Here is a 20825-nt window from a genome sequence, read left to right as displayed (position 1 = left end):
AACATCCATTAGCCTTCTTACACAGTTAGCAAACACTATGTACCATTAAAACACTGGAATGGTGGTTGTTGGAAATGGGCCTCTATACACCTATGTAGATATTGCAATAAAAACAAGACACTTGCAGCTAGAATAGTCATTTGCCACATTAACAATATATAGAGTGTATTTCTGATTCATTTAATGTTAGCTTCATTGAAAAAAAAAGTGCTTTTCTTTCAAAAATAATGAAATTTCTAAATGACCCTAAACTTTTGAACTATAGTGTATATATCTTGTTACCATTCACCTTTCGTGTCTCCCCTATTTCCTCATAGGTTGTAAGCTTGCGAGCCGGACCCTCACTCCTTGGTATCTGTTGATTTATGTGATTATTGTTATTCTGTAATGTCTTTTATTGTCGGTATAAGTTCCCTCTAAAATGTAAAGTGCTGTGGAATATGTTGGCGCTATAGAAATAATATATTTTTTTTATTATTATTATAGGGCTTGCTCAGACTGGCTCCAATGTTATACTGTGGAGAAGGGATGACTATCGTTTATTTTCTCATACTGAGTCAGCATGAGAAAAAAAATCGCTGCATGCTGCGATTGGCAGAATATATCAGACCGCGCACACCCATGCAAGTCTATGAGTGCACGCAAAACATTGGACTGCACTCGGATGATGCAGTGCGATTAACGAGGACACAGACAATGGAGGAGATGGAGAAATTACTTTCTCCGTCTACTCCATACCTGTGCTGCGATTCTCTCATGAGAGAAAATGAGAGCACAATACAATGGCACTTGGCTCACACTCGCAGCAGAGTTTGAGCCAAGTGTCATTAGCATATCGAATCCGATGCTATACGCTAATGTGACCCCGACCTTAAAGTGACCTTCGCTCTATGGTAACCCTAAATATTTAGTCCGGGGTCAGAATTCCAAGAAGGTAGCGGATCAAGACAAAGGGGCTAGGCAAACGGATGGTCAAAGGCAAATCCAAGGTCAGGGAACAAAGATCAGAAATTTAAGAACCTAGAGCACAGAGCAAACACACACCACTTGAGCGAAGCTACAATTGGAAATGTCTCAATCATTGCCAGACAGCTAAATAGCCAGGTAATCTCCCAGAACAGGCGATACCTTGAGGAAACCGCACCAACCCAGCCAAATTGGACAGCGGAGCTGTCATTCACAATACTGATAGCTCAGCATGCCCCTGGCTCAGATTGGGCAGCTGATCTGTCACTCACAATCCTGACAGCTCAGCACAGCCCCTGATCCTATAGGACAGCTGAGCTGTCACTCACAATGTCCTTAGGAAAATGTGACAATGTGAATGGTGGAATCCTGACACATTTTGATAAAATAATTTTTTTAATCCGCCGCAGATAAACTAGTTCGGAATATTGAGCTCTGTGTTACCCCACCCACACCACTGATTGGCAGCTTTCTGCCCATGTAAAATGTACATATAAAGCAGCCAATCAGTGCTGAGGTGAGGTTATACAGAGCTCAAGAATATGGAGGACTACATGGCAGCAGGTTTACTAGTCCTCTAGTGATAATCTCCTGCTGATAAAACAGTGATTTTATTAAAACTGTAGCATGCAGCCCAGTAAGTGATAAATCGCTAGAATCAGGATCTCTGCCCATACATTATGCTGCTCTCAGATTATTACAAACAAAGAGAATCATGAGTAAAACTGACATTATTAGAAAAGCAAATTTATTTATAAATAGTATACACATTACTACATTTACAGTTTAGAAAACCATTACGCTGATACACAGAGGAAGATAGGTGAGAATGGTAAAAAATGAATGAATCTACAATTGTTCGTTCAAATTAATTATTTTATTGTTCTTAAAACACTTTTGGAGTTTTCATGGAATTAAAAATTAGTGTAAAACCACTTTGGTCCTCTCCACTGCCGGTAGCACATGACCGCTATCACGTGACCGCTACCACTGACGTCACACAAGGCCCTGTACCCAGGTCCTTGCATTTCCTCCAGCGCTTCTTCCGGAAAGCGCCCAGCGTACGCCGCAGGCTGCATTGTGGTGTCGGAGTCTCCGGCCGGGACTCTGACACCTGCTCCTTCCTGCCTCTTCTCCTCCACAATAGCAAGTGATCGTCTAAGCCACTAAAGAGGAAACTATCTACCACGGACCTCCAATAGCCTCCTGGACACCGCGGGACTGCAACCAAACGCACTGACCGTGCATACAGGTACACAGCTGTATCACCAACGGACAGTATACTGCAACCTCGGTACGTATAGAGGTCCCCACTTTACTCATTCCCACTAAAGTAACCTTTTTACCAATCGATCCTTGTCTAGTGACATTTCTACTTAATTATTCCTTTCATCAGCAGTCTGTACCAGCCACCAGCTGACAATTTAACCAGCCACTCCCTTCCCTGGGAAGGGGGGCATCCACCAGGTACAGATACCTATCACGTAGGTCGTTAAGTTACCACAAGGACAAAAGCAATACCTTAATCAGGTGTTCAAGTATCATCCATAAGCAATACCCAAGTATCACCAGGTAAACTTTTGATTAAACATACAGAACATACAATAAACCTTAAACAATTTTAAATTGTATACTTTTGTACAGGCCACAGGCCCAATCGGGTTTATTAATTGGAATCAACCCTCTACAGCCCCACAGGAACATACACCCTTTACCTGGGGAACCACCCTGGATATTTAATCAACATCAAAATTCCTGTAAGTGCTCTAATAATTTCTAGTAATCTAATTAACCAAAGCAAGACAGAGTGTGTTCCCCTAATGTGACTTCTTTTATTACAGCATCCATTCTTTAACACTCCATCCCATAAAAGGATCCATAATCCTCCTCCTTATCTTCCTCTTCAATATTCAGAAAGACCCTCTCGCACTTTAAGGTAATTACAAGCCTAATAGTCCTATCACAAGACATCTAACTTATACAGGCCAACAATTACAGTCCTTATATATCTCATTACAGGTCCTAAACAGCTCTGGATCCCTGGAAAACTTACCAAAGTGGTTCATTTCCGTATAGCTCTAATCCTTGGTTTTACACTAATTTTTAATTCCATGAAAACTCCAAAAGTGTTTTAAGAACAATAAAATAATTTTTTACCATTCTCGCCTATCTTCCTCAGTGTATCAGCGCAATGGTTTTCTAAACTGTATTTTATTCCCCGAGTGGTTTATGGTGACACATACCATTTGCAGCAGACCCACTGAGTTCACTTACCAGTGCCCCTATTTTAAAATTTTTTAAAACATTGCTACATTTAAATATCTTATACAAAAGGGGGCAAAAAAGTGCTAAGTGCTTAGACAGAGCCCTCAAGATGTGTTATGTCCCATCCATGCAAGATGGAATCCCTATGGCCATTAGATATACAATTAACTATTCAGGATTTAGTATACAGAGTGTTCTTACTGCAATCAGATTGCACTCACCACTGAAGTAGTGCCCTGAGTAGATATAAATTGCTGTACCATCAACTGGCAATGATAATATGCTTACCACACTAACAGGCCAAGGCTGGGTGGGATCGGGGGGGCGAAGGTAGGGGGTGCACCTTGATGCGTGTTTCACTATAAAAAGCAGCTTTCTTGCTGCCTTAATAAGGCAGCATGGAATTGTCATCCTAAAATTGTTATTCTCTTTATATTAAATCAGTCAAATTTGAAAGTGCTTGTAAAAACAAGAATCTTTTCACTTTACATGTTATACAAAACCCCATTCATTCTGAAGAATAGAGGGATATTTAATGTTATTGTTCACTGCTTGTTGCCTAGGTTAGCGACCACTGCTGCAGTCTATCAGTGGTGACCAGTCTCCCAGGCAAGGAATTCTGTGCTTACAAGCTTTTTTCTATAGAACTTGTAACCATTGTTGTGAAGCTCCTCCAATACTACAGAGACAACGGTGCCTTTTCTTCCATCATTGATGAGCTCACAGTTTCGCAAGCAGTAAAATTCTGCTGGTCTGAACTATTTTTCAGGATTGCACCCCCCAGAAAGCAGGAAGCAGAGAGACGAGGAAACTATGCTCCTGAAGATTGAACAAATGCAACCACTTTAACATTTGTAATGCTACAATCCATAGTAAAAAGGAAAGCAACAATGTTGCACAGAGGTAGCCAACAGAAGGGCCACAATTTCTTAACCCCTTCGCGACCATTGATGTATATTTACATCAAAGGTCCCGTCCTTGCCTTTGATGCGGGCTCCGACACTGAGCCCCCAACTTTCCCTGCACTTGATGATCAAGTGCCATTAACAGCAATGTTCCACCTGAGGCTGTTAACCTGTTAAATCCCACAGTCAATCACTGACAGCGGGATTTAACACGCACCAGCAGGAAGCATGTCACAAATCCTGCCCATCGGCGCCTCTATGACGTGATCTCGGCGCAAATATGGATTGTCATGACAGCCGGGGGTCTGCAAAATACCCGTGTGCCTGTCAGCTCAATTCTACTGTGAATGCCGGCCCATGGCCAGCGTTCATAGGAGATTTTGATTATTGCTATACATAGCAGTACTGAAGCCCTGCTACGTATAGCACAAGTGATCGGGCGATCGCAACTTCAGGTCTCCTAAGAGGAATATTAAAGTCACTGAAAAATATAAAAAAAAGTATTTAAAAATCTGAAAAATAAAAAAACACAAACGTTCAAATCACTCCCCTTTTGCCCCACTGAAAATAAAACAATAAAAAATACACATATTTGATATTGCTGAGTTCAGAAACGTCCAATCTATCAAGATGTAAAAACAATTAATCCGATGGTTAAACGGCGTAATGAAGAAAAAGTTTCAAAACGCCAGAATGTATTTTTGGCCGCCGCAACATTGCAATAACATGCAATAAGTGGTAATCAAAACCTAATATCTACCCCAAAATTGTATCAATAAAAAAGTCAGCTCAGGTCCTGTTCAGCAGAAGCCTAGATGCATAAATAATGCAATGTTTCATTTCATCAGTTGAAGGGGTTACCAGGACTTTGTTTATTTTTTGCTGTTGGGCTAAGATGTTACAGGCAGATAAGTAAAGGGCTATCCATCACTGCCATTCGTCGATGAAAAATTATTATATTTTATTAATAGTCCATTAAAAAATAGAAAGAAGAAAGTTTATGAAGAAAGCTAAAAAACTGAGCCGTTTCAAGTGGAAAAGCCGCCCTTAATCGTAGCATAAAGAAAATAAATTACACAGAAGATATACAGGTACATCTCACTAAATTAGAATATCATCAAAAAGTTAATTTTTTCAGTTCTTCAATATAAAAAGTGAAACTCATATATTATATAGTCATTACACACAGAGTGATCTATTTCAAGTGTTTATTTCTGTTAATGTTGATGATTATGGCTTACAGCCAATGAAAACACAAAAGTCATTATCTCAGTAAATTAGAATACTTTATAACAACAGCTTGAAAAATGTTTTTAAAATCCAAAATGTATACACACACACACACACACATGTATAGACTACAGGATACAACTACAAGAAGATCAACCATTTAGGGGTGCATAACTTTAGTATAATATAAATAATGATACTGCTAGTGCAAAAAAAAATATATTTTTCTTTTCTTTTTTTTTCCCTTTTCTTTTCTCTTCCCCTCCTCCCCATTTCTCTTTCTTCCTCCCCCTTTCGCAAAAACAACAAAAAAAAGAAGCTAATAAACAGACAGATGCATGTGTAGACTGCTGGATACAACTACAAGAAGATCAACCATTTAGGGTACATGACATTAGAATAATAAAAACAATAATAATGCAAAAGAAAAATAAAAAAAAGGAAAATCAATGGAAACAAAAAAAAAAAAAACCTAATAAATATAAAAAAGGTAATTTTAAAAGTTCATACCTTTAGGAAATTTGGTGTTGAGGGTGAGTATCCAGGCAGATAGTTTCTAACTACCTCACTGTTCTGCCAGTGCCGATTTCTGCTGTCTCAGGGCAGTCACGGACCACATCTGCCGGCGATTCTGATCCTTATTTGACCTCGCGCCAACAGAGCAGCTCTTCATATTCCAGTCTGTTCTGTCGCTGCTGATTGTCACTGCAGAAGCTGCTGTGTCGACGTGACGTCATCAGAAGCCACAGAATCGCTGGCAGGAACTCCCCGTGACCGCCCTAAGCTGGCAGAGATCGGCGCCGAGCACAACAGGCAGGTAGTCAGCAACATCCTATCCCTATAGCAAAAAATAATCAAAGTCCTGGACAATCCCTTTAAGTGGTTAATCATACTGTAGTAAAATGCAGTGCACTTGATACAAATCATATTAACTTCAGGGTTTTATTTGTGATATAAAAAAGTAGATAAATTAGTAACATACAATGCAACCATGACAGATGTAGGACTGCTATAAATGTATTTACGTACAGGCCCACGCAAGAAAAGTCACTGAGTATACCCTATTTTAGATTTGCTATACCATTGTAAATGGATGTTAGGAAGTGCTAATTTTGTACCTAATTAATATAATTTTATATATTTGTCATTTGAGAAAACCTATAATAATATGTTAGAATTTAAAGGATCTTCCAGGATTATTTAGTGTTTCTTGGTCTGCCCAGTGTTAAATTAAATATACTGTGCTTACCAACATCAGGTCCAGCGCTACCTCTTCCCCTAAACCCTGGAGAGGCCTCATTATATGTGTTATTTTGTTATTTTCACACTGGACAAGCCAGGAAGCAAAAATAATTAATCCTGGAAAACTCTTTTAATGACATTTTGTACAGAGTTAAAGCTTTAAATGCATTCAAAAGCACAACAGCCAAAATCACACAAACTCATTTATAAAGATTCATATATGTCATTTCATATTCCATTTTGTTAATATGCGTTTATATATAGTATATAAGATATAAGATATAACAAACATTTCTCTTCACATATTATAATTTTTTCCCTCCAGTCTTTGGAGTTAAGGAAAGAAAATACATCATATAGATGTCATAGTGTGAAATCATTGAGATCGAGCTGTCATCTTATCTTTATTTCTCCATAGGACTGCAGGTAAACAGTCTCTCAACTCACTTGAGTATCAAATAAAACTGTTAACTTACAGTATATCAAATTCAGCTCTGCTATATCTGTATGTACAATTATTACATTCGAAACAATAGAGCATTACCTCTACTTCAATCTGTTGTCCTTACCTTTACGCTAAATGATGAGCTAGCAGATCCTACATAAGTAAGTCCTCCTGCTACAGAAGTATTTTCCTTGAGATTCCCCTTTGTTTTTTGTTCTTGTTGGACTAGAAATAGGGAGCTAGTATGAAGATGTGCTCTGCCACAGGTGCCGACTGTCCCTCCTCTAACCCACCCACTCCTTTCTGTGTGGAGGGGACAAGATGGTGTTTCAGAAGGAGGAGGGAGATAAACTGAAATCTGGGCTGATTACAGAGAGGTGCATGCTCTACAGCAGAGCGGATAAGAAAGAGGTGCTGGGCAGGAAAGAACGAGTTAACAAAAAAATTATTATTATTATATATTTGTATTTCAACACAAATCAAAGACTTACATATAAGTGAAATCTTTGTGTGTGTATGATCTGTCTTATACCATAGCGTTATTACTGAGCTGCTGCATCTGCTCCTTAAATGAGACCTTGGGTGACCCCCGTCATCCACAGATGAAACAGTAGTGTTTATCTGGGTGAGGAATCACTACAAGTCTGCATTTTTGCTACTGTTATTCCATCCTCGGCATTAGAGATAAGTGGATTAAGACACAAAGGATTGAATTTGAGTCAAATTTCCTGAAATTTTTTTTTGTTGTGTGTCAGCTCTTATGGTCAGTGGGGTACTCTCTCTCTCATAGAGTGTGATCTTTTAAGGTCAGCAGGGTCCTCTTTCTCTCACCTGTAGCGTCATCAGTGTCCTTTGTTTCAGGGGCTGGGCTAATCCTCTGCGTGATATTCACTGGGTGATGTATACAAGAACAGTGCACTCTTACCGGCTCAGATCAGTAGTAACGAGTGGGCAACAGAGCAGAGCGCACTGTCAGTGCTTGTTGTCAGAATACCTGGTGTGCAGGGGCTCTGCAAGGTGGGTATTCGACTTACAAGGTGCACTGTTAACACGGGTACTTTAGATGCAGCGACACAGAAACACAGAGCAGCCAATGCAGGGTTAAAAAACAGGGTAAGTTTATGATAACAGGGTCAATCTCCACGCAAGGAGTAACAGGGGAAAATATGGGGGAAAACAAGGGAAGTAGCAAGTACAAGTCTTTAACTGACAGTTCACAGTTTAACTAGATATAGCAGAGTCGAACCGGTTGTAAACGACAGTTTTTACACTTAGCTGACTCTCTTCCTCCACAAGGCAGTTGCCAGCTGATGCCGGTGTTGATTTCTTCAGGCTTCCCCGCCCAAACAATGCTCTGTCTTCTGGCGGCAGCGGGGGGTCTCCGGTTTTACCCACTGAGACCCTAGTCCATAACACGGCACCTCACGTGCTCGGCTCCAAAGACCCTGCGTCTCTTCTCCCTCTAGTCGGCTTGACTCCTCCGGTCCACTGCACTCGGCTCTTGCTCCCAGTACTGGGGCCAGGAGCCTGGACCCTCTCACACTGCTCTCCTGAGCGGGACTCTGCTCTCCCTTTCCCATGCAAAAGTTCTCGTCTCTCCCTCTCTCTAGCCACGCCACCAGTTTTCCGGTCACCTGACCTCCCAGCTCTCACTCTGGACACGCCCCCAGCTTCCCAGTCACCTGACTCATGTGCTGGAAGTCTGTCTTCCCCCTGTAACCAGAGGTGCGGCCCCGGCAGTTCCGGATCCCTTGTTCTGAAAGTACTTACACCCCGGTCTTCCCTCTTACACACTGTTAGTGCGCTTCATGCTATTGCCAGCTTGTTGCTACTGATCTGTGGCCATCGTGCAGGGACTAGCCCAGCCCCTGAAGTGAAGGTCAGTGATGACACTTTGTTTCAGGGAGGGGACAGAGGCTGCAACAGTGACCGTAGCCTCTGCCCCCTGATGACACTTTGCTTGAGTATCGGCACAAACTAATGCACATTCGGATTCGTGATCAGACACCCGAGCGGTTTACTGAAAATCGGCCCAATTCGGCAAAAGTTCCGGAATTGATCGCGTTTTCACTACTGTATTTATTAGGACTTTGGCTAGGGTAGTAGTGCTGTATGATGAGCAGGGGGACATGTTTGATGAGGGGAGGATGTGGGAGAGTTCAGAGCGGTGGGCTGTTAATCTTTTTTTTTCTTAACTTAATATGTGCCGATTCCAGCAATCCAATCAGGGCGCAGGAACAATCCACAACATCCAGACACAACGGCTTCTGTCATTGGCTGCTGAAGTCACATGTCCCTCTCCATATAAAGAGCGGACATGTTGTTATAGCACCATTTTGTCAGTAACATAGTAACATAGTTTTTAAGGTTGAAGGAAGACTAACTCCATCTAGTTCAACCCATAGCCTAACATGTTGATCCAGAGGAAGGCAAAAAAAAACCTGTGTGGCAAACACTAAGCTCCACATTGGGGAAAAAAAATCCTTCCCGACTCCATACGACAATCAGACTAGTTCCCTGGATCAACGCCCTATCAAGGAATCTAGTATATATAACCTGTAATATTATACTTTTCAAGAAAGGCATCCATGCCCTTCTTAAATTTTAATAGTGAATCACTCATTACAACATCATGCGGCAGAGCGTTCCATAGTCTCACTGCTCTTACAGTAAAGAACCTGCATCTGTGATTATGATTAAACCTTCTTTCCTCCAGACGTAGAAGATGCCCCCTTGTCCCCGTCTCTGGCCTCAGAGTAAAAAGATCAGTAGAAAGGTCTTTGTACTGTCCCCACATATACTTGTACATAGTAATAAGATCACCCCTATGCCTTCGTTTTTCCACAGTAAATAACCCCAAGTGTAATAACCTGTCTTGGTATTGCAGACCCCCCAGTCCTCTAATAACCTTGGTCGCTCTTCTCTGTACCCGCTCTAGTTCAGCTATATCTTTCTTATACACCGGAGACCATAACTGTACCTAGTATTCTAAGTGTGGTCGCACTAGTGACTTGTATAGAGGTAAAATTATGTTCTCCTCATGAGCATCTATGCCTCTTTTAATGCATCCCATTATTTTATTTGCCTTTGCAGCAGCTGCCTGACACTGGCCACTAAACGTGAGCTTGTCATCCACCAATACAAAATTGTCCTCCTCTGTATTGATTACCCTGCAGAGTTTAGTGTCATCTGCAAATATTGAAATATTACTCTGTATGCCCCCTACAAGGTCATTAATAAATATGTTAAAAAGAAGGGGGCCCAATACTGACCCCTGTGGTACCCCACTGTTAACTGAGACCCAGTCTGAGTGTTTTCCATTAATAACCACCCTTTGTTTCCTATCACTGAGCCAATTCTTAACCCACATACATATATTTTCCCCTATCCCCATTGTTCTCATTTTATGTATCAACCTTTTGTGTGGAACCGTATCAAAAGCTTTTGAAAAGTCCATATACACAATATCCACTGCATTTCCTTGGTCCAGTCCGGAACTTGCCTCCTCATAAAAACTGATCAAATTAGTTTGACAGGAACGGTCCCTCATAAACCCATGTTGATATTGGGTCATGAGGTTATTCTTCTTCAGATACTCTAGTATAGCATCTCTTAGGAAACCCTCCAGGATTTTACCCACAGTAGAGGTTAAGCTTACTGGGCTATAATTTCCAAGTTCAGTTTTTGTCCCCTTTTTGAATATTGGCACCACATTTGCTATACGCCAGTCCTGTGGTACAGACCCTGTTATTATGGAATCTTTAAAGATTAAAAATAATGGTCTATCTATGATGTTACTTAATTCCTGCAGTACTCGCGGGTATATCCCATCCGGGCCCGGGGATTTGTCAACTTTAGTGATTTTTACACGCCGCCGTACTTCCTGCTGGGTTAAGCAAATGACATTTAATGGAGAATTTTTGTTATCACTGATCATGCTTTCTGTCATGCGATTTTCTTGTGTAAATACGGTTGAAAAAAAATCATTTAGCATATTGGCTTTTTCCTCATCCTCATCCACCATTTCACCCAGACTATTTTTAAGGGGGCTAACACTATCATTTTTTAGTTTTTAACTATTTATGTAGTTAAAGAATATTTTGGGATTATTTTTACTTTCTCTGGCAATGATTCTCTCTGTCTCAATCTTTGCTGCCTTGATTTGGTTTTTACAGGATTTATTTAATTTTCTGTATTTATTTAATGCCTCATCACTAACTACTTGCATAAGTTCTCTATATGCTTGCTTTTTGTCACTTATTGTGCCCCTTACAGCTCTATTTAGCCATAGTGGTTTCCTCCTATTTCTAGCATGTTTATTCCCAAAGGGTATATATTGTGCACAGGTCCTATTCAGGATGCTAATAAATGTCTCCCATTTGCTTTGTGTAGCTTTATGTCTCAGGATATCGTCCCAGTTTATTGGACTAAGACCATCTCTCAACCATTGGAAATTTGCTTTCCTGAAGTTTAGTGTCCTTGTAACCCCTCTACTACACATCTTATTAAAGGTTACATGAAAACTTATTATTTTGTGATCACTATTACCCAAGTGACCCCCAACTCGTATATTTGATATGCGGTCTGGCCTGTTAGTTAATATTAGGTCTAGCAGTGCCCCCCTTCTTGTTGGGTCCTGAACCAGTTGTGAAAGGTAATTGTCTCTCATGGTTGTCAAAAACCTATTACCTTTGCTTGAGCTACAGGTTTCTGTCCCCCAATGTATTTCAGGGTAGTTGAAGTCCCCCATAATAATGACTTCTCCTTGAATCGCTGCTTCATCTATTTGCTTTACGAGGATATTCTCCACTGCCTTCATTTTTTTTGGAGACTTATAACAAACCCCTATCAGTAATTTATTATTTTTTCCCCCCTCCCCTTATCTTCACCCACAGGGACTCTACATTTTCATTAGATTCACATATTTCCTCCTGCAAGATGGGTTTTAAGGATGATTTTACATATAAACACAAACCCCCCCTCTCTTGTTTGTACGGTCATTTCTGAACAGACTATAGCCCTGTAAATTAACTGCCCAGTCATGGCTCTCGTCCAGCCATGTCTCAGATATCCCCACCATGTCATAATTATTTTCCAACAAAATTAATTCTAATTCCTCCATTTTGTTGGGGAGGCTTCTGGCATTAGTGTACATGCATTTTATGTATCTCTCTGTACCTCTATTCCTTCTTACTATATTGACTGTTCTAACCCCACCCCCAATTTCTTTATTTGTGCCCAGGTCACTATCTGCACTATCTTCCACACCTATAAAATGAATATCCTCCCCCCCAATCCCTAGTTTAAACACTCCTCCAACCTTCTAGCTATTTTCTCCCCCAGCACAGCTGCACCCTCCCCATTGAGGTGCAGCCCGTCCCTAGCGTAGAATCTGTAGCCAACTGAGAAGTCAGCCCAGTTCTCCAGGAACCCAAATCCCTCCTTCCTACACCAGTTCTTGAGCCACTTATTTATCTCCCTAATCTCCCGGTGCCTCTCTGGCGTGGCACGTTTCAGAGAATACCACGTTTCAGAGAATACCACCTTGGAGGTCCTTGCTTGAAGCTTGCAGCCTAATTCCCTGAAATCCCTGAAATTCCCTCTAACTTTGTCATTTGTGCCAATGTGCACCATGACCGCTGGGTCCTCACCAGCTCCTCCCAGTAATCTGTCAACCCGATCAGCGATGTGCCGGACTCGAGCGCCAGGTAGTCAGCACACTGTTTGACGATCCCTGTCTTTGTGACAGATTGCCCTATCTGTTCCCCTAATAACTGAGTCCCCCATTACCAGCACCTGCCTGGCCTGCCCTGCTCTCCTATTTCCCCCCTTACTGGAGCTGACACTCCTCTGGCTTTCAGGGGACATGTCTTACTGCAGCAGTGCTACCCCTGTACCGACACCCCCGTAATCTGCCAACTTTGCAAACTTATTGGGGTGTGCAAGATCAGGACTAGCCTCCCTGGCACTCTTCCCTCTACCCCCTTCTAACTGTCACCCAGCTAGCTGCCTCACTGTCCTGCAGCTCCCTACTACCACCCTCCCCCACATCTACCCCAGTGAGCAGCTGCTCAGTGAGCAGCAGATTCCTTTCCATATTGTCAATGGATCTCAGTGTTGCCAGCTGCTCATTTAGATCCAGTACCTGGGCTTCCAAACGCACAACGTGCACACATCTCGCGCAGCAGTATGCAACCCCGAACGGCTGTTCAAGGATTGCATACATGTGGCAAGATGTACACTGGATAGCATTGCCAATAATGGAGCTCATTTCCTAATGGGGATTGCACTAGACAGAAATATTAGGTAAAAAGAAATGTAAAGAATTAATAAAATACAGACAGCAATTCAGTCCAATTTACTCCCTTCCATGCTCCCTGAATCCAAGTCACTGAACAACAAGTCACACACTTACTTCCGTTTGCACTTATGCTCCGGTCACCCTCAGCTCGATCACACTTGACAAGGAAGAAGATTTAAAGACGTCCCCCCCCCTTTTGCAGCAATGCACCCTACAGCTCACTTCCAAAGGACCAGTGTAACAGCGCAGAGAGGGTGCTCCTGATGCTGCTCCTGGATCCTGAGAGATTTGAAATAATTAGCTAGGCGGTTGCTTCTAAGTCAGATAGCTTAGATAGATAGGATCCTGTGTGGCTGGGAAATTGACCTTCCAGCAGATCAATCGTTTTTGCTATTAGTGTGGTCCAGACAGAGACAGTAGGCCACATTTCAGCATAGATCTGTGTGGAGCACTGCTGATATTGTGCTGCTGCATGCAGGAGTACACCTTTGAAACTCAAATTTTTTCTGTTACTACTGTGCTACATACAGCAGGTCACATCTCAGTTTGTATTTTTTTGCGGTGATATTCAGCTGTATCCACAGCTCGTCCACAGTAAAAAAAATCAAATGTCTTCTGTTACTAATGTGATACAGCAGGCCACATATCAGCTTATATATTTTTTGCGGTGAAATTCAGCTGTATCTAGAGCTCATCCACAGTAAAAAAAAAATCTATTTTTTTCTGCTACTCACGTGATACAGCAGGCCACATCCCAGCTTGTATTTTTTTTAGGTGAAATTCAGCTGTATCTAGAGCTCAACCTCAGTAAAAAATATCTAATTTATTCTGTTACTAATGTGATACATACAGCATGTAATGTTTTTTGGCGCAGAGATTCTGCTGTATCCTGGGCTCCACAGTAAAAAATCTATTTTTTTGTTGTTAATAGCATGCTCCAACCACACTATCTGAGCAACATGAGTAGGAAAAAGCATGGTCATGGTGGAAGGGGGAATAGGCTTGGTGTTCAAGGTGTACATGGGATAGGTGATAATGTTACTGAAAGCTCTATTGAACCAACACTGTCACGTCCTATTCAAAGACAACTGACAACTTCTGTTACTGGTAAGTGGATAATTAGCGTGAACTCAGTCCATATAAAGAGGTGCTGATGCAACGGGCTTGAAATGCCCGGACAATGTAGTTTGAATTAATTCATCACACACTCAAGAGTTACTAATGCAGTGTACATTTATTTACAGGCAAGATTATATCAAACCATAGACGTGAAGAGAAGACGACACAGTATAGACGTTTCGGCCACTAGACAGGCCTTATTCATTAGGTTGCTGCTGCACAGAGAGCCAAAATATCAGGATGAACATAAAATATACAGGAAATATACATTTTACAAACAATAAGAAGTGAAGAAAGCATGACAAAGGAAAGGGAGGAAAAAAATGGGCTCAAATGTAGCACTTGCTCATGCAAATATATGCACAAATTTGAGGAAGAATTTGTCTACACCAATGACTTCTTTAAATCACATTGCACCGTGTATCATCGATATATCGATGACATCTTCCTCATCTGGCAGGGACCTGTTGGGACACTTACCACCTTCTTCACTCACCTTAATTCAATCAGACCTGAGCTACAATTTACCCTCAGTTACGACTTGAAACAGATTTCCTTTTTGGATATCATGGTCATTCACAATGACAACGGCAAGCTCACAACTGATCTGTTCACCAAACCTACAGACTGTAATAATCTGTTACATTGCTCCAGCTGCCATGCTAGGACTACGAAGAATAGCCTCCTCTGCTCTCAGTTCCAGAGAGTTACCCGGATCGTCTCAAATCCCAATGTCCTCCCCCAATGCCTTCAAGACATGTCACAAAAATTCCAAGAACGCCATTACCCCAGCCAACTCCTCCAGCAAGAAAGAACCAGGGCACTTGGCCCTAGACCACCACATTTCCCTACCGTTAAACCTGAACGGGTACCATTTGTCTATACATACCACCCCCTGATGCCAAAAATCCACGCCACCATCAAGAAGCACTGGCCCCTTCTGTCCAAGGCATACCCCGAGATCCTGGCCTTTTCTACCCCAGCCCTAATGTGTACTAGGAGAGCACCAAACATTAAAGACAAAATTGTCAGAGCAGACTTGGGGAGTGCACGTAAAACCCCTTCACAACATGCCTACTTAGCACACGTCGCCACGGGACCTTCCCATGTTTGAACTGCGCAGCTTGCTCTAATATCATTAAGTCAGACACCATCACACATCCCAAACAGGGAAAAGTTACCCCATCAAGGGATTTTTCACATATGACTCCAACTTTGTGGTTTACGTGGTCAAGTGTCAATGTGGCCTCCTCAATGTGGGTGAGACCACGCAACATATGCGGGATCATATAGCGTGCCATAAATCAACTATCCGCTGTGGCAAAAACTGGCTTCCACTACCTGATCATTTCTCCAAAGCAAGGCATATGGTGGCCCAACTACGTTTTCAAGTTATTGAACATGTAGCAAGACCCAGATGGGGGGGGGGAGTAATCACATTAAATTACTAAAACAGCGTGAGTCCTATTGGATATACACTCTCCAGACTTTATCCCCTAAAGGGCTTAATAGAGAAATAAACTGGATCCATTAATCTTTCCCTTCTCTCTGCAGACCCATTGAATCATCCTGACCCCATAGGTGAGTAACATCACCCCCCTAGCTACACATTGGCTGTAATCTCCCCCCTCACCTCATAATATGTATCCTACTGTGGGCAACCTCCAACGGTGTCCTTATTCATATGAATTTCCTTAATATAACTTCCCTCATCTCCACCTCTATATATAGCGTGCTGCAGTAGGCTGGGATCTCATAATATGATCTCCTCTACATAGGCCCAATCAAATGCATAACCTGCTATTACTTCTTTATTATTGCTGCATTTAAGCCTGACCCAGTATACACCAACAATATGCCAGACTGTTATTAACATATGCGCAGCCCCAGGCCCTTTCCCGTATCAGTTTGTCCTAGCTGCTGTCCGCGTATGCTCTGCCCTAAGACTGCTCCCTGTGTATCAGCATCTCCCTGAAAACCACGGCTGCATCCCCCAAACACAGGGCCAGTCACAGCGTGTCACTTCCGGTACTACGCCCCTTGCCAGTGACGTATATCCGGCCCAGCACATGGCGCCGGCCCTTTAAAAAAGTGCCATAGACACCACACAGCCACACCACAAGGCATGGGAACACCGCTCCCCCATCCTACACCAAAGACACTGTTAAAGGCGCAGAAGCGCCATTTACACTTAAGTACAGGTATCTGCCTTTCTCTATATGCCCCTACCTCCTCATACCTCTGGTTGCCCCCCTAACCTCTATTACATATATCCTTGATTCCTTCAGGCTGAAAAGCAACAAAAACATAGTAAAGATACCCTTCTACATGCCTCTATGTCCCTCCCAGCATGTATCTATCACACTGACATATATTCCCTCATTGCAGCTTTCTACTGGATATTTTTCCACCTTGGCGCCTACTTTAATTCCTGGCACACACTCAAATCTAAACTCAAGTAAGAAACCCCCTCCCCCACTAATACCATCTGGGCTGTCTATGGTACTCCATGACTGTATATTTATATATATATATGTATATATATATATATATTTGTTCATCTCCCGGTTTCCTAACCACTGTTTCCCTCTCCTACTTCTTACTTCTCACCATTCCTCTTCCTTTTTTCCTTTTCTCTTTCTTTTTTTCCTCCCCTTCCTTTGTCATGCTTTCTTCACTTCTTATTGTTTGGAAAAATGTATATTTCCTGTATATTTTATGTTCTCATCCTTATATTGTGTCTTTCTTTGCAGCAGCGACCTAATGAATAAGGCCTGTCTAGTGGCCAAAATGTCTATATTGTGTCGTCTTCACGTCTATGGTTTGATTTAATCTTGCCTGTAAATAAATGTACACTGTATTAGTATCTCTTGAGTGTGCGATGAATAAATTATAACTTCTGTTATTGGACAGGCTACTCCACTCTCTTTCTTTGGTAGCTACACAGCGTTACACCTTGTAGATGACGGCCAGAAAGAGCATGTGCTCCAGGGAATGGCAAGCGCTGCATCAAGTGGCCTCTCCTTCTCTTCCTCCACCTCAACATCACACACAGTATAGTCCTCAGAGTTGGCACCCCACTTACCCTTGTTTCCCCCCACGCGTCACAACTCTCCAACCGCCCAACTGACTGTAGCGAACCACAGATGGGTGAGTCTGCAGAGCTGTTCAGACATTCTATGCCATGGGCATCAGAAGTCTGCTCCAAATATTCACAGACTCAGGAGGAGGAAAGTATCTGCACCAATGCCCAATTTTTTTTATGCTGGATCCGGGGCAGGACGAAGTAGGGTCCGAGTAGAATCCTGACCCTTCTCACCAAACGTTAACCCCCATGGGGGGAGTTGAACCTGATGAGACTCAGATACCTGAGGCGCACGCAGACTATACTGTGCTGTCAGGGCAGGAAGAGAAGGAGCGTGACTTTCAGGGTGAGGAATGGGAGAACAGAAAGGATGATGATGAGTTGTAGATCCCACTTGGTGTGAACCCAGAGGCACACAGCTGAGTAGCTCAGCAGAGGAGGTGGAGAAGGAACACAAGGAGGTTACGTCGCGGCCTACCGCACAGACACGGATTGATGCAACCACACCTAGCACTGCATCCTCAGCCACAACTGTGCAACTGTGGCTGTGGCCAGCGGCGGTCGTGGGACTGCAGCTCGCAGGGGCGGCAAGGGTTGTCTAGCTGGGGCCTTTTTTGAGACTGCGTCTCACATTATCTGCCAACTTTGCAAAAAAAAGACTCATTAATACACAGTGTCATCAAACAGGATAGCCTCTATAGCAATAGTCAATCAACACAATAATAGAGCTCCCAATTGTGTCTCCATTAAAATGAGGCATAAATAGATGGTAAAATTACAATTTTCTTAGAGATAAATATAAAATATACATAAAATTAAGCAAAGGTATCCAAATGTAGCAATCAAATAACAAGGCATATGATCAAATAATTTTTTGGTATAACATATTTTCTAGTCATCCCTAAATGAATTAAAGTGCCAATAGATATGAATAAATAGGAGAAGAAAACATTTTTTTTGCAAAGTGCTTGTGCCTAAATGTCCATACTCCAAATATAATAGCAGCAAATTTAATCAAAGCGCAAAGTGCTGTAGTGTTTCAACAAACAAATAAATAAATAAATCAAATGCAAGTGCCTGTATTATATTTATATTGAATATATAATATCAGCTAGTCAGAATATTGCACCTAGGGAGAAAGTTTATCAAGAGTTAGGCATAATGGCACTTACATGTTGTAATTAGAGAGCCTTGCTATCCGGCCAGCACCCCGACGACGCCGTTTCGCCCTGGCTTTTTCAAAAGGGGCGAAACTGCGTCGTCGGGGTGGTGGCCGGATAGCAAGGCTCTCTAATTACAACATGTAAGTGGCAGTATGCCTAACTCTTGATAAACTTTTGATCAACTTTAATAATAAAGACTTTAATAACTTGACTACTACATGTATGAACCGTCATATGCGCGATCAACATGCATTAGTCTGGCAATCTTACTGTGATAAAATACGGACCAGCGGGCCTCACCAACCATCGGCCGACCCAACAATCGCATCTGCTCCTTCTTCCTCCTCCGTCACCATGCCAAGTGTTGTCGCACAGTTCTCCGGCCGCAGAACCTCCACTTGTTTACCCACTCCAGTTAGGCTGAGTGAGAGCCCGTCAGCTGTAATGGAAGTGGACATACATGCTGTTTTTGCTTCACCGAGCACACCATATGTTTCTCAATCCACCATAAGATCTCCGGCTGCACCTCACTCACGGTCCAGCAGTTTGTCGTGTTCACCCTACTCTGCCCTCTCACAGCACAGCAGCCAGGCCCCGGTCCCACAGTTGTGGTCATGTAAAAGATTGTTTCAATCTACAGCTAAGAGGTTGAACTCCACCATCTCCAATCTGTTGGCCACAGAAATGCTGCCTTTCTGCCTGGTGGATACAGATGGTTTCCGAAAGCTGATGGCCCTCGCAGTCCCCCAGTACCAGTTGCCCAGTCGCCATTACTTCTCTAAGAAAGCTGTGCCTGTGCTACACCAGCATGTCGCAGACAACATCACCCGTTCCTTGAGTAAATTTATGTCTGCCAGGGTGCATTTCACCACAGACACCTGGACAAGTAAGCATGGCCAGGGTCGTTACATCTCGCAGACTGGGCACTAGGTGACTCTGGTGACTGTGGGGGCAGGTGGTGAAGGGGCTGCTCCACAAATCTTGAAATCCCAAAGACTTGCAGAACAAACCTCTGTATTTCACACTTCCTCCACTGCTTCTGCCTCCTCCACCTCCTCTATCGTCTCCGGCTGTACCCTCAACCTCTGCCTTAATGAGACATACGTTCCAACAGTGAAAATCCCCACCACCTTCGTACTGCGCAGCCAGGGCTCACTGCAATCAGGCACTCTTAAAATTAATATGTCTTGTAGATCGCAGTCACACAGGTGAAAGGTTGTGGACAGCTATCCAGGCTCAGTATGAGCAATGGCTGTCTCCACTGAACCCGGAGCCAGGGAAGGCCGTGTGCGATAACGGTGCAAACCTGGTGGCAGCCCTACACAGAGGCAACCTCACACACGTGCCTTGCATGGCTCATGTCACCAACCTGGTGGTACAGAAATTTCTCCGCCACTATTCTGGCCTGGATACACAGTTATTGTGTGTTTTCTTTGTCTGATCGTACCCCGCGGGTCATCGACTTGCATCGCTACAGAGTTCTTTTGGCCTACTGGTTAACCGGTTGATATGCGATGTACCGACACAGTGAAATTCCACTCTGCAGTCTGCACATGTTGCAGCGACTGTGGCAGCAGTGACGAGCCCTGATGCAATATCTCATGTCATATAGCCTGGGCCAACACAGTATGAACATGGGGAAAATAATGTTGCAGAGTGGGTACAGATTAAGGATTCTGGACCCTTCTGCACAGTTTTGAAATGGCTACTAAGATGGTTAGCACTGATGATACTGTCATCAGCATCACTATTCCAGTCATCTACATGCTGGAGCAGACTTTGAATAGCCTGCGGGAGGAGGAAGCAGAGGAGGATGCGGAAGGGATAACAATGTCTCTAAGTGTCGTCACACAGGCGGATGCCAAGTGAGGGTGGATTACTGCGATCGAGGGGGGCTCGAGTTACCAGGCTAACTGTTAGTGAAGGTGCAGGAGCCAAGGAACAAATGGAGTAGGACGAGGAGGAAGAGATGATGGGTGAGCAACAGTCAGGAGATGAAGAGGATAATGATCCCATCTCTGTTGTTTGAGGTTGGTGGGAGGAGAAGGAGGAAACAAGCATCAGTGTGATCCAGCCACCAACACAACATGGGCTTGGACCTCAT

The 20825-nt window shown here is 42.9% G+C and overlaps 1 protein-coding gene across 1 annotated transcript in view; it reads right to left on the bottom strand.

The window, feature by feature from the left end:
• GPRIN2 (G protein regulated inducer of neurite outgrowth 2) overlaps positions 1–7347 on the bottom strand; it is an 83182-nt gene extending 75835 nt beyond the window's left edge. The window contains exon 1 of the mRNA XM_073681452.1: positions 7178–7347. The gene's annotated coding sequence lies outside the window, so the exon portion shown is untranslated. The remainder of the gene's footprint in view (positions 1–7177) is intronic.
• Positions 7348–20825: the final 13478 nt, after the last annotated feature.

This window comes from Phyllobates terribilis, unplaced genomic scaffold (genome assembly GCF_046119375.1).
Source record: "Phyllobates terribilis strain yellow unplaced genomic scaffold, ASM4611937v1 Scaffold_5__5_contigs__length_657084704, whole genome shotgun sequence".
NCBI lineage: Eukaryota > Metazoa > Chordata > Amphibia > Anura > Dendrobatidae > Phyllobates > Phyllobates terribilis.
Note: the sequence above shows the minus strand (reverse complement) of the source record. Positions and strands in the feature narration are given on the sequence as shown.